The following is a 14,893-nucleotide window of genomic DNA, read 5'->3' as shown; positions in this document are numbered from 1 at the left end:
TTGACGGAATAAATAGGTAAACTTGGGTAATACCGACATCTTGATTAAGTTAACGCAGCCAGCTGGTGTTAGAGGTAGGGATTTCCATGTGGCCCATCTTTGGGAAAGGTGATTAACCACTGGGTTTAGGTTGAGGGTTATATATTTTTTTAAATTCCGATGTATTTCTACACCTAAATATTTAAACTCAGAGACTCTACTGAGCTGCCCATCTGCCTGCGGGGAGGCAGAGCCAGCATGGAGAGGGAACAGGACCGACTTCCCCCAATTTATGCATATGCCCCAGAATTTACCAAAGTTATTAATTACCGAGAGGGCTGCTCGTAGGGAAGTACCATCGTCCCTAAGATACAGCAAGGTGTCATCAGCGTATAACGACACCTTTTACTGTATTGAACCCCTTGTGATCCCCCGAATCTCTGGTGCAGCACGGAGGAGGGCAGCCATGGGCTTAATCGCCAGGGCGAAAAGTCCCGGCGAAAGAGGGCACCCCTGCCTGGTCCCCCTACCAAGGGGGAATACTAGAGAGAGCACCGTACCCATGCGTACACTGGCCGTTGGGGCCTTGTACACCATCCTGACCCAGGAGAGGAAGACCGGACCGAAACCGAACCTGCGAAGTACCTCCCAGAGATAGCCCCATTTAACAGAATCGAAGGCCTTCTCTGCATCTAAAGAGGCCACAATCCCATCCTCCACACCCTCCTCTCCAGAGGCCAGGACCGCATACAACCTATGAATGTTTATATCTGTGCCCTTCCCCGGCATAAAGCCTGACTGGTCTTCGTGAATAAGGGTAAGTATTACTTCGTTCAGGCGTCTGGCTAGAATTTTGGTAAGTATTTTTGCATCAGCATTAAGCAGGGATATGGGTCGGTATGAAGGGCATAGTTGGGGGTCCTTCCCTGGTTTGGGTATAACCACTATAATGGCTTGTGCCATAGATAGTGGGAGCTCCCCAGTTCGTAGGGTCTCCGTAAGCATTGCATGCATCCTATGGGCTACCTCACCAATGTATAGTTTATAGAATTCGGGAGGGAGACCATCTATTCCCGGGGTCTTCCCCGTCTGCATAGAACCCAAGGCCTGCTGAACCTCCTCCAAAGCTATTGGGGCATCTAAGCTCTCCCTTGCTGCGTCTGTAAGGACCGGAAGCGTTGTGTCCTCTATTTCTGGATGGACACTATTTTCTTCTACTTCAGTGGAAGATAAACACTTCTCAGCTTTTTCAGACAATGGCACAAACTCCGGAGCTTCTGGCCTAAGAGCCTCACTACTCTCTTCGGCTGTTGGTGATGAAACACTCGCTTCAGTTTCGGGTATGTTAGATGACCACAACCAGCTAATGTCCATCTCTCTCTCCTCATTGTCTTCAGTTATCAAAGCCCCAGACTGGGACCTAGTTACAGGTCGTTGTACATCCTCTGATGTAGATGATAACTCCTCCTCAGGGATTATCCTGACTGCATCAGTGAGAGGCAAAAGGTGATTCCGATGCCAAGTCTTAGTTGGTCCAGCACTTCCTTCTGGCCTGATTTCAAATACTGGGAGTCCTGGGAGCTGTTTACATACAACGTATTGCTGTGATCTCCAGTGATTCACCAACTTGTGTTTGCAAGGAATACCCAAACTCCTTAATAGGACTCAATCACCGGGTTGAAGATCTTGGATCCTCACTTTGAGGTTAAAGTTTCTTTTATTTCTACTAGGAAAAACAAAGAGAAAGATTCTCTTAAGAGGGTCAACAAAGAACACTGGGATAGATACAAACCAGCTTTATTAAGTACCAAAATTATACCAAAATTAAAAATACAACAAATAAAAAAAGCAATATAGATGGACGGCTAACACAGACCTATTTAAAATTGGACAACGTTGTCACAGGGGATAGTAAAAACAAATGGGAGCCGCGGCTTCACACCCACTCATGCACATCAATCAATCATCATCCATACAAGATAGGAAATAATAATGTTGGTAAATTCCAGCTCGAATGAAAAGTAGAAAATAGTCCTATATGGGGGCATCCAGCATAGTAAGGACAGTCATATACCAACAGTAAGAGTGCAACTAGTGTGGGTGGACGATCTGGCCGTGAAGCTTGTTGTGATGTTAATCAATACAAATAGATCGTTCTAATAGAGGTGCAGAACCACAGACATAAATGGATGAAAAACAGCTTATGGATCAAGCTGCATAGCAGAACGCTTCCAGGTTACAGCATAGGATGATGTAGGTATAACATGCAGGAGCAGCGGGATATAAGTCCATATAAACAGCAGTAGGGGGATGCTATAAACATTGACATACGTTTGGAAGTGCTGAGTGGGGTATAAGGATCTCACCAACCGCACGGTGTCCGTCGTCAGACTGTAGCAATCCTTTGTCCCTGAGTCGCTGTGTAGATGAATGCTGCTTTACTGCTCAAATAATAATGTAGGCAAACAGGGAGACGTCCCTCACTGTGGAGCCGCTATGGAGCCATTGCCTCGGTATGGTGCGTGGCTGGAAGAGGAAGCTGACATCAGCTTTTGGTTCTGTATGTGAACAAGCCAGATCGAATAGCGCGCGGCTCCCGATGACGTGCTGACGTCACACCGCTGATGCGTTTCACCAGCCAATGGATGCTGGTTTCTTCAGAACAAGGAGGAGTCTACTGGGGAAGGCTTAAATAGATAGTAAAGAATGCAATTGCTGCCTGTATCCACTAGATGTCATCCAAAACCCCTCATATATAAGACATTCAGTAAAAGGACGTACTCAGTAAGTATACTTGTAAAATAGTAAAGACAATCGTAGGATGGGAACGGGAAGATTAAGGGAGGAAGGGAGGAGGGGGGGGTGGTGGGTTTGGGGGAAGGGGGGAGGGGAAATGGAATAGGGAGGGGAGGGGAGGGAAAGGGGGAGCAAAAATAGGACATAATGATTAAGAGAAAGTGGCAAAGATGGAAAGAGTGATGAACCTAATTGTTTCATACAGTGGCTATATTATAGGCTTACCCAATATATGATTTCTCCAGAAAGGGCTGTAGACTACACTCGGTATTTAAACCTTTAGGTACCAAGGAGTCCAAGTAATACGTCCACATTTTTTCCTTTTGAAGAAGGATGGTGTCAAAATCCCTTCTTCTTGGGGGCAGATTCAACACTGTGAGGCCCTTTGGGTCACCATCATGAAATTTGGCAAAATGTAAGGGAATGGGTCGATCATCATCCTTTTTCTTAATGCCACTGATGTGCTCGCCAATCCTAATACGGATTTGACGTTTGGTTTTTCCTATGTAATTTTTATTGCAGGGACATGTAAGCATGTATATGACACGTGTTGTCGAACAATTAATAAATTGTTTAATTTTGTAATCCTTGCCTCCTCTTGGATTGGCGAATGCATCAGTATGGTGCACGTATTTACATATGGTACAATGTCCACATGCATGCATGCCTGGAGGGTTTTTTTTCCCGGTGAGCCAGTTTTTACTAATGGTTCTCGTATATTCAGAGTGGACTAGAACACCGCCTAGATTGCGTGCCCTTTTAGCTGTAAGTAATGGTCTGGGGCTAGTTATATTGGCAATTAATGGTGCAGACTTTAGAATATGCCAGTGTCTATTAAGAATCTCCTGGACTTTAGTCCATTGTGAACCGAACCTAGTAATGATTCTTGGAAAATCATTTACTGACTTATCAGGTTTTTGGGAATTTTCCTGTGTACCTAAGAGGTCTTCACGTTTCTTTCCTAATGCATTATTTTTGGCTTTTTTGAGGGAACTATGTGAGTAACCTCTATTCCTGAACCTTTGGTACATCTCATGTGCTTCGGTTTGAAACTGTTCCTCCTCTGAGCAGTTTCGCCTAATCCTTAAAAATTGTCCTGTAGGTATCCCTTTAATCAGGGATTTCGGGTGATGGCTCTGTGCTAGGAGGAGGGTATTAGCTGCTGTTTCCTTTCGGAAAGTACTAGTTACAATCTTATTTCCACATCTGGTGATTTGTAGATCAAGGAAAGAGAGGGTGTCAGCATGGTAGGAGTAAGTTAGATGTATATTTCTTTCATTTACGTTTAATTGAGACAAAAACTCCAAAAGTTGCTCTGCTAAACCCTCCCATACCATGAGCACGTCATCGATGTACCTTAGCCACAAGGCACAGTGGCCAAGGTACATCGAGGACTTATACACAACCTCCTCCTCCCAGAGGCCAAGGTGGAGACAAGCATATGAGGGGGCCCAAGGGGCACCCATACTGGTGCCTCTCATCTGTTGATAGAATCTCCCCAAAAACTGGAAGAAATTGTTGCCTAACATGAATTCGAGTAATTCGACAATGAATTCATTATAGGCTCCCAGTAATGGGTAATGAACATCAAGGAAGGATTTAGTGGCTTTTATACCCCAGTCATGGGGAATTGATGTGTATAGACTTTCCACATCTATTCCCACTAGTAAGGCATCGGGTGACAAGAAAAAGTTAGACAGTTTGGTGAGTATATCTCTACTATCACGGACGAAAGATGATAATTTTGCTACCATATCTTTGATCATCGAATCCACAAATTTACCAACTTTCTCCAGGGGACCCTTGATGGCTGAAACAATAGGCCTCCCCGGGGGGTTGGTTAAGGATTTATGCAATTTGGGGATTATGTAGAAGGTTGGGATTGTGTACACGTGATGCAGGCCTTTTTTTTTTGGCTGGGCCGTGACCTACCTGACCTACATACACTGACGGTAGTGAACTACCTTCACTGACATTTACATTCACTGACCTACCTACACTGACCATAGTGACCTACCTACACTGACCTACCTGCACTGACCATAGTGACCTACCTACACTGACCGTTGTGACCTACCTACACTGACTGTAGTGACCTACACTGACATTTACCTACACTGACCTACATACACTGACATTTACCTACACTGACATTTACCTACACTGACCTACCTACACTGACATTTACATTCACTGACCTACCTACACTGACATTTACCTACACTGACATTTACCTACACTGACCTACCTACACTGGCATTTACCTACACTGACATTTACCTACACTGACCTACCTACACTGACATTTACCTACACTGACCTGCCTGACACACATACACTGTCTGACCTACCTCAGCTCAGCCGTGGTGTGCGGTGTCACAGCAGCCAGGCAGTCAGACAGTCAGAGGAGGAGGAGCCGAGGAGGAGAGGAGAGCGGGCCGCCTGAGCGCTGAGCGGGGATCTCACAGACAGTGGCGCGGCGGCCGCATTGTAATTCCCGCCTTCTAGAGCCTGCAGTGCCTATGATGGGCGTCACACGTCCCGCGGTCCCAGCATTGGACCAGTGGGATGTCCATCATAGGCGTTGCAGGCTCCAGAAGGCGGGACCTGCTACGGCACTCGGCCAAACTCGGCCAAATTCGGCGGCGCTCGGGATCAGATCGGTCCTGGCGCTCGCCGCTCAGGGCTTATAATGAAGAGCTGCATGCCTGAGGCTCGGGGCTTTTCGGGGGCACATTCAGGGCTTCAGCCACGTCTAGCCACCCCCTCCCGATGCCCCTGCCGTTGTGGCAGCGTCTTTCTCTGAATACACCTATGGCAGGAGTGACAGTAACTCTCCACTTCTTTCCTCATGAAAGGCCAGTAGAATCTATCTATTATCAACTGAAGGGTTCTTTCTGACCCCAAATGCCCATGACAATCATGCAGAGCGATTAACACTGTCTCTGGGTGCTTCTCTGGCAGCAACAGTTGCCACTTCTCCTCTGGATCTTCAGAGGGGCCCCTTCGGTAGAGCACCCCTTGCAACAACTGCAACCGATCCCACTCTTTGTGTAACAACAGAGCTTCTTTTCGGGCACTTCTCAAAAGTAAATCAGGGTGTTTTCCCTCCAGAGCTTCCAATTCCAAGCTGCAGAGTGGATCTTCTTGTTGATCTCTCCTAAGATCTTTCCTTGATAACTTAGGTAAACCCTCTGCAGCAATCTGGGAGACATTACAGTAATACCTGGGTACTCCTGCGGTAGTCACTCCAATCTCTTCAGCTCTGGCTCCACCTTTCTCCTGCTTTACTGCTCCTTCACAAAGGGCTCTTACCCCATCGGGGGCAAGTTGAGTCCAATCCTCTTGTGAGCTCAGGGGGCTGTGGGGTCTTCTTGACAGCGCATCTGCATCTCTGTTGCCTACTCGTGGTCTGTATTTCAGGCTGAAGGAGAATGTTGAGAGAGCAGCCAACCACCTATGGCCTGTAGCGTCCAATTTTGCTGTGGTGAATAAGTATGTGAGGGGGTTGTTATCTGTTTTAACTACAAATTCGGCACCATACAGATAATCTCTCAGCTTGTCCAACACAACCCACTTCAAGGCCAGAAACTCAAGCTTATGAGTTGGGTAGTTCTTCTCAGCAGGAGACAAGCTTCGGCTCACATAAGCAACAGGCCTTAATTGTCCATTGTGATTCTGATAGAGCACTCCACCCAGCCCATCTCGGCTGGCATCCACATGCAGTTCATAGGGCTTGGTAGGATCCGCATAAGCTAACACTGGAGCAGTTGTAAGACTCTTCTTCAATAGACTGAATGTCTCTTCACATTCCTGGGTCCACTGATCCATGATGGATTCCTTTTTCTTCCGGGGCCCTTCTTTTTGTCTCCCAGGTTTCTCCGAATCCACATCGGCCTCTTCCTGATTCTTCAGTAGTTCTGTAAGTGGGTGAGCTATCTTTGCGAACCCCTCCACAAACCTCCAGTAGTAGGAGCAGAATCCTAGGAATGACCTGAGCTCAGTCACATTCGTGGGCCTTGGCCAAGAGGTAACAGCTTCCAATTTCTCAGGGTCAGTTGCTATCCCTTCTTCAGACACAATGTGCCCCAGATAGTTCACTGAAGATTAGTAGAATTGACACTTCTCCATTGAAAGTTTCAAACCCTCTTCATGTAGCCTCTTTAGAACTTTTTCCAGTCGCTCTTCATGCTCTTCAATAGTTCGGCCAAACACAATGATATTGTCTATGTATACTAAGACCTCAATCAAATTCATGTCGCCTACCGTCTTCTCCATGAGCCGCTGGAAAGTTGCTGGGGCCCCAGACAGACCTTGTGGCATCCGGTTGAATTCATAGAACCCCACGGTGGTGATGAAAGCAGTCTTCTCCTTATCCTCAGGACTCATGGGGATCTGATAATAGCCACTCTTCAGATCTAATACACTGAACCACTTCGCCCCTGACAGGCTCTGTAGGGCATCTTCTATACGGGGGGTAGTGTATTGATCAGGAATGGTCCGTCGGTTCAGAGTCCTATAGTCGATACACAGCCGGAGTGACCCATTTTTCTTCCTCACCACCACTATTGGAGAGGCGTATGGACTCCTGGACTCTTTGATAATCCCAGTCCTCTTCAGCTCAGTCAGCTGTTCTCGGAGGTCTTCAAGATCTCCCAGCGGGATCCTCCTGACTAGGGATGAGCCGAACACCCCCCGGTTCGGTTCGCACCAGAACCTGCGAACGGACCGAAAGTTTGCACGAACGTTAGAACCCCATTGACGTCTATGGGACTCGAACGTTCGAAATCAAAAGTGCTCATTTTAAAGGCTAATTTGCATGGTATTGTCCTAAAAAGGGTTTGGGGACCCGGGTCCTACCCCAGGGGACATGTATCAATGCAAAAAAAACTTTTAAAAACGGCCGTTTTTTCGGGAGCAGTGATTTTAATGATGCTTAAAGTAAAAAAAAAAAAAAAAGTGAAATATTCCTTTAAATATCGTACCTGAGGGGTGTCTATAGTATGCCTGTAAAGTGACGCGTGTTTCCCGTGTTTAGAACAGTCCCTGCACCAAATGTCATTTTTAAAGGAAAAAATCTCATTTAAAACTGCTTGCGGGTTTAATGTAATGTCGGGTCCTGGCAATATGGATGAAAATCAGTGAGACAAACGGCATGGGTACCCCCCAGTCCATTACCAGGCCCTTTGGGTCTTGTATGGATATTAAGGGGAACCCCGCACCCAAATTAAAATAAGGAAAGGTGTGGGGCCACCAGGCCCTATATACTCTGAACAGCAGTATACAGGCTGTAGGTTTGTTGTTAAGTAGAATCTCTTTGTAATTTTGAACGGGTACATTTTTAACGTGTTTAGCTCCAGCCAAAAAATCTTTTTTAAGCTTTTTGGAAAACATAGGGAAGGGTTATCACCCCTGTGACATTTGTTTTGCTGTCTTTCCTCCTCTTCAGAAGATTTCACCTCACTTTTTGTCCCAATGGATTGGAAAGCATCAGTGGAAAGGAGAAATGTTTTTCCCATATTAACTCTTACAGGAGAGAATTTCCCTTCCTAGGGGTAGATTTATTCTCACTTCCTGTTGTCTCCTTCCGTTTGCAAGTAGGAGTCGTTTGTAAGTTAGTTGTTTGAAAGTAGGGTCCTGCCCTATATACTCAGCAGAAATTTGGGCCTTAGGTGTTGCTGTGGCCACAACACTGTAAGCCCTCACAGGGCTCTGCTGTGAAATATTAGATCAAGAATTGTAATTACATGCCCCTGTTGAACAGGAGCTGAAAAATTAGGCCTTAGGCACTGGTGCTGGTGCCACAACACTGCAACCCCTCACAGACACTCTAGTTGGAATGCAGGAACGAGCCCTGCTGCAAAGTATTACATCAAAAATCGTAATTACACGCCCCTGTTAAACAGGGGCTGAAAAATTGTGCCTTAGGCACTGGTGGTGGCACCCAGAACCAAAAATGTTCTTACAAGCTATCAGCGTGATGATTGAGGAGGAAGAGGATAATTACTCAGGGATAGTCACTCAGCATCAGCATAGGCAGTCTTTGAAGGGATCTGAGATTTCAAAAAAAATTATTCGGTTACATCAGCATCAGGTGCTTGGTAGCTGGTGGTGATCCAAGACTCATTCATTTTTATGAAGGTCAGTCGATCGACCGAGTCAGTGGACAGACGCACCCTGTGATCGGTTACCACGCCTCCAGCAGCACTGAATGTGCGTTCCGAAAGAACGCTGGATGCAGGACAGGCCAGTAACTCAATTGCATACTGTGCAAGCTCTGGCCAGTGATCCATCCTCAAGACCCAGTAACCCAGAGGATTTTCGGTGGGAAAGGTGTCCAAGTCTGATCTTGCCCCTAGGTATTCCTGCACCATGTAAAACAGACGCTGGCGATGGTTTCTGGAACCGATCATACCTTGGGGCTGCGGACCAAAAAATTGTCTGAACGCATCGGTCAGACGGCCACCTTCTCCACCGCTCCTTCTTTGACTGACCGAAGCCTCAGCAACACGTTGTCCAGAAACAGGAGTTTGTAACCTCCCAGTCTCTGGGAACGCGTTGCACAGACCTTTCTGCAAGGCCTCCCGAAGATGTTTCATCCTCTGCTCCCTCTGCGATGGCAAGATAAGGTCCGCAACCTTACCCTTGTAACGTGGATCAAGGAGGGTTGCCAGCCAGTATTGGTCCTTCTCCTTGATACTTAAGTTGTCAAGTATGCCACGTGGTTTACAAAAGGCGGTAAAAGTACATTAACGGGTACCATCATCCCGAATATGAATATGAACAAGGAGTGGGGTTGAAAGAGAAGGCAGAGCAAGGACCTCTCCAATAGGGTCCTGCCTCTTTCACAAAAATAAAGGGACTATTACGGTACCAAAAGAAAAGAACTTTGTATAAAAAATATATAAATTTATTTCAAAATTGATAATAAAAAAGTCCTACAGGGGACATATATTGTACATAGTCATGATTACACATACACAAACAATGATAATTATTTGCAGCATTGTTGACACTAAATTGATATAGCTAATGCCCACACAGATACATGGACAGAGGTTCTATAGTGTGATACTTGCAGACGTAACCTCTACGGTTTCGCGGTCACAGCCGCTTCTTCAGGAGGCGTCTGATAGCATGTGGTCTATGAAGATGAGAAACAATACAGTATCAACATGACAAGCAAAGTACATAAGTAGTTGTCACAGAGTACATGAGTAAAATTGGAGAACATAACTAGGATTTGACATTTGAAATTGCACTCACCAAACTATATCCCTGCAGGTTCTCTGGAGCGATGTTGTGAGACGCCCTCAGAGAGGCGTTCCCCCGGGGGCGGGCCAGGGAGGCAGATTGGGGTAATACTATTATAAAGAAATTTTTCAATGGGATGAGATTATTAGAAATTGAAATAGTGTGTTCTATTTAAAAATCACCCGGACGTGTCAAGATTGGAGCAGAAAAGAATAGAGAAAAAGGGGGGGGGGGGGGGGGGGGAGGAGGGAAAAAAAAGGGGGGAAGGGAAAAAGGGGAGGAAAAAGAAAAAGAGTAGGGGTAAGGTCAAGGGGATTAGAACAGAGTGGGGGGTGAGGAGGGGGGGAAAAAAGGACGGAAAGTGGGGGGGGGGGAAGGGAAAAAGAAAAAGAAAAAGGGAGAGGGAAGGAAAGGGGAGGAAGGGGGGTTGGAAGGAGGAGGGAAGAGAAGGGGAAAAGGGGGGGGGGAAAGAGGGGGGGGGGGGGGGAGGGAAGGGGGAGAGAGAAGGGGGGAAAAAAAAAAGAGGGAAGGAGGGGGGGAGGGGAAGGGAAGGTGGGGGAAAGGGGAGGAGAAGAGAAGAAAAAAAGGAGGAAAAAGGAGTGAAATGATACAAATATCCCAATGTACCTGATAAGGAGATTAAGAAGCACACAGCACTAACACAAGAGAGATTAATGGTGGTAAGGGAATTTTTACCTATAATTTATTTTTGCTGTAATTAGAACCCAGACTAGGAAGCTGTTGATACCCAGGGTGACATGACTAATACAGTCAATGGTCAAGGCGCCACACCGTTCCTTTGCATGGAGTCACTGTGAGGAATGTAGGTACAACAGGAAAGGTATTGTGATTGATGTGAGAAATCTCTATTCTTTTCTGCTCCAATCTTGACACGTCCGGGTGATTTTTAAATAGAACACACCATTTCAATTTCTAATAATCTCATCCCATTGAAAAATTTCTTTATAATAGTATTACCCCAATCTGCCTCCCTGGCCCGCCCCCGGGGGAACGCCTCTCTGAGGGCGTCTCACAACATCGCTCCAGAGAACCTGCAGGGGTATAGTTTGGTGAGTGCAATTTCAAATGTCAAATCCTAGTTATGTTCTCCAATTTTACTCATGTACTCTGTGACAACTACTTATGTACTTTGCTTGTCATGTTGATACTGTATTGTTTCTCATCTTCATAGACCACATGCTATCAGACGCCTCCTGAAGAAGCGGCTGTGACCGCGAAACCGTAGAGGTTACGTCTGCAAGTATCACACTATAGAACCTATGTCCATGTATCTGTGTGGGCATTAGCTATATCAATTTAGTGTCAACAATGCTGCAAATAATTATCATTGTTTGTGTATGTGTAATCATGACTATGTACAATATATGTCCCCTGTAGGACTTTTTTATTATCAATTTTGAAATAAATTTATATATTTTTTATACAAAGTTCTTTTCTTTTGGTACCGTAATAGTCCCTTTATTTTTGTGAAAGAGGCAGGACCCTATTGGAGAGGTCCTTGCTCTGCCTTCTCTTTCAACCCCACTCCTTCTCCTTGATACCACGAATACGAGGATCCTTACGCAGGCTTTGCAGGATCAGGGAGGCCATGCAGCGTAGGTTTGCTGAGGCATTCGGTCCGGAGTCCTCTGGGTCACTAAGGACGACATGGTCCGCAGCCACCTCCTCCCAGCCACGTACAAGTCCATGTGTTTCTTGGGACTGATCCCTTAAAGACTGCTGCTGATGCTGAGTGCCAGGCTCCACCTCCATACTGACACAATCTTCCTCCTCCTCCTCCTCCTCTTCCTCCTCGTCCTCTTCCTGTGTGATCGGCGGGCACGCAGGAACACTGTCTGGATAAAGGGGGCCTTGAAAGCTAAGGAAGTCCTCCTCTTCCTGCCTCTGTTCTGCCTCAAGTGCCCTGTCCATTATTCCACGCAGCGTGTGCTCCAACAGGTGGACAAGGGGGACAGTGTCACTGATGCATGCACTGTCACTGCTCACCATCCTCGTGGCCTCCTCAAATGGTGACAGGACAGTGCATGCATCCCTGATCATGGCCCACTGGCGTGGGGAAAAAAAAACAAGCTCCCCTGACCCTGTCCTGGTGCCATAGTCGCACAGGTACTCATTGATGGCCCTCTGCTGCGTGTGCAGCCGCTGCAGCATGGCCAACGTTGAGTTCCACCTGGTGGGCATGTCACAGATTAGGCGGTTCTTGGGCAGGTTAAACTCCTTTTGGAGGTCCGTCAGCCGAGCACTGGCATTATATGACCGGCGGAAATGCACACAGACTTTCCTGGCCTGCCTCAGGACATCCTGTAAGCCTGGGTACCTGCCCAAGAACCGCTGCACCACCAAGTTAAGGACGTGAGCCAAACAGGGCACATGGGTCATTTGTCCCTGTCGGAGGGCAGAGAGGAGGTTGGTGCCATTGTCGCAAACCACCATTCCTGCCTTAAGTTGGCGTGGCGTCAACCACCTCTGAACCTGCCCCTGCAGAGCTGACAGAACCTCTGCCCCAGTGTGGCTCCTGTCCCCCAAGCACACCAGCTCAAGCACCGCATGGCATCTTTTGGCCTGCGTACTTGCGTAGCCCCTTGAACGACTACGGAGCACCGCTGGTTCCGAGGAAGAGGCCATGGAGGAAGAAGAAGAGGAGGGGGTGGAGGAGAGAGGTGTGTCACAATCATTAGCATTTTGGAGGCGTGGTGGCGGAACAACCTCCAACACTACTGCACCTTGTCCTGCATCCTTCCCAGCTGCCAGCAGAGTCACCCAATGCGCCGTGAAACTTAGGTAACGTCCCTGTCCATGCCTGCTGGACCATGAGTCAGCGGTAATATGCACCTTACCGCTGACCGCCCTGTCCAGCGAGGCATGGACATTGCCTTCCACATGCTGGTAGAGAGCCGGAATCGCCTTCCGTGAGAAAAAGTGGCGTTTGGGTACCTGCCACTGAGGAACCGCACATTCCACAAACTCACGGAAGGGGGCAGAGTCTACCAACTGAAAAGGCAGCGGTTGAAGTGCTAGCAATTTTGCCAAGCTAGCATTCAACCGTTGGGCATGTGGATGGCTGGGAGCAAACTTCTTTCGGCGGTGCAGCAGCTGGGGCAGGGAAATTTGCCTGGTACAATCTGACGTCGGTGTACCAAAATCAGATTGCCCACAAGTACGTGGCTGTGACACACCTAATTCTACACCTTCATTCCTCTCAGTGCAGGTCTCAGAGAGGACTGAAGGTCTAGTGGGGTTGGAAATCTCAGCTGATGAGGAGCAAGCAGAGGTCCTCTTTGTTCTTTGGTGTGGGTCTTTTAGATACGCTTGCCAACGAACTGCATGGCAGGTCAACATATGTCTGTTCAAGCATGTGGTACCCAAGCGGGAGATGTTTTGGCCACGCGAGATACGCTTGAGACATATGTTGCAAATAGCAGCGGTGCGATCTGATGCACTCGTCTCAAAAAAGGTCCACACCAAAGAACTTTTTGAATAACGCACAGAGACTGCAGCGCCCTGCACATGTGGAGCTTTGGGGTGTGATGCAGTCAATGTGCTGCCCTTAGGCTGGCCCCTGGAGGGCATCCTGCCTCGTTGGTGATGTGCCGCCTCCTCCTCCTCCTCCTCTCTCCTATCAGGCACCCACGTTGAGTCAGTGACCTCATCATCCCCTCCCTCCTCATCACTGGAGCAAACCTGGCAGTATGCTGCAGCAGGGGGAGCATGACTGCCAGATTGCTGTCCTTCTTGGGCACCCCTCTGTCCGTGCTCGTGTTACTGCCTTCATCGAGCTCAGTATCATCATCAGAGCCTTCCAAACGCTGGGCATCCTCCTGGAGCATGTACCCAACACTGTGGTCAAACAGTTCGAGGGACTCCTCAGGAGGACATGGTGGGGCTAGGGAAGGAGTCACTGATGACATTGAGCCGAGGGAAGAGGCCGCTGCTTTGCCAGACAAAGTACCCTGGGCATGGGTGAGAGAGGATGAGGAGGATGAGGACGGCTTGGTCATCCACTCGACCAAGTCTTCCGCATGTTGCGGCTCAACATGGCCAGCTGCCGAAAAAAAGGCCAAGCGTGTCCCATGGCCACGTGCTGATGAGGATGCACCGTCTCCACGACCAGCACTAGACACAGAGCCTGCTTGCCCTCTCTTATTGGCTTGTGACTGTCTGCCTCTCCTTCTTGGCCTTCCAGACATACTAATGGCCTGTAGCTGCACTAAGCTGGGATATATATATATATATATATATATATATATATATATATATATATATATATGTACTGATACTGCAGCTAGCAAAATCAACTGCCTGCCTGTAGTATGAGAACACCACCAACCTTCTACAGGTAGCTTTAGCTGAACACTGTGAGGTGGACGCACCCCACTAACTTGTAGGTTTAGCAGAACACTGTGAGCAGGACGCACTGCACTAACTGTAAATAGTCTAGCTGCCTGACTGTGGTACTAATAGGATCAAAAGAACACCAGCAATTTTCTTCAGGTAGCTGTATTTACTGTAACAAGACAAGCCTGCCTGTCAGTAAGAAGATAACAGAAACGGATCTAGCTGAACATTGTGAGCAGGACGCACCCCACTAGCTTGTAGGTTTAGCTGAACACTGTGAGGTGGACGCTCCCCACTAACTTGTAGGTTTAGCTGAACACTGTGAGCAGGACGCACCCCACTAACTTGTAGGTTTAGCAGAACACTGTGAGCAGGACGCACTGCACTAACTGTAAATAGTCTAGCTGTCTGACTGTGGTACTAATAGGATCAAAAGAACATCAGTAATTTTCTTTAAAATACTGTAACAAGACAAGCCTGCCTGTCAGTAAGAAGATAACAGGAACGG

This window comes from Aquarana catesbeiana, linkage group LG09 (genome assembly GCF_042186555.1).
Source record: "Aquarana catesbeiana isolate 2022-GZ linkage group LG09, ASM4218655v1, whole genome shotgun sequence".
In the NCBI taxonomy this organism is placed as follows: Eukaryota; Metazoa; Chordata; class Amphibia; order Anura; family Ranidae; genus Aquarana; species Aquarana catesbeiana.
Note: the sequence above shows the minus strand (reverse complement) of the source record.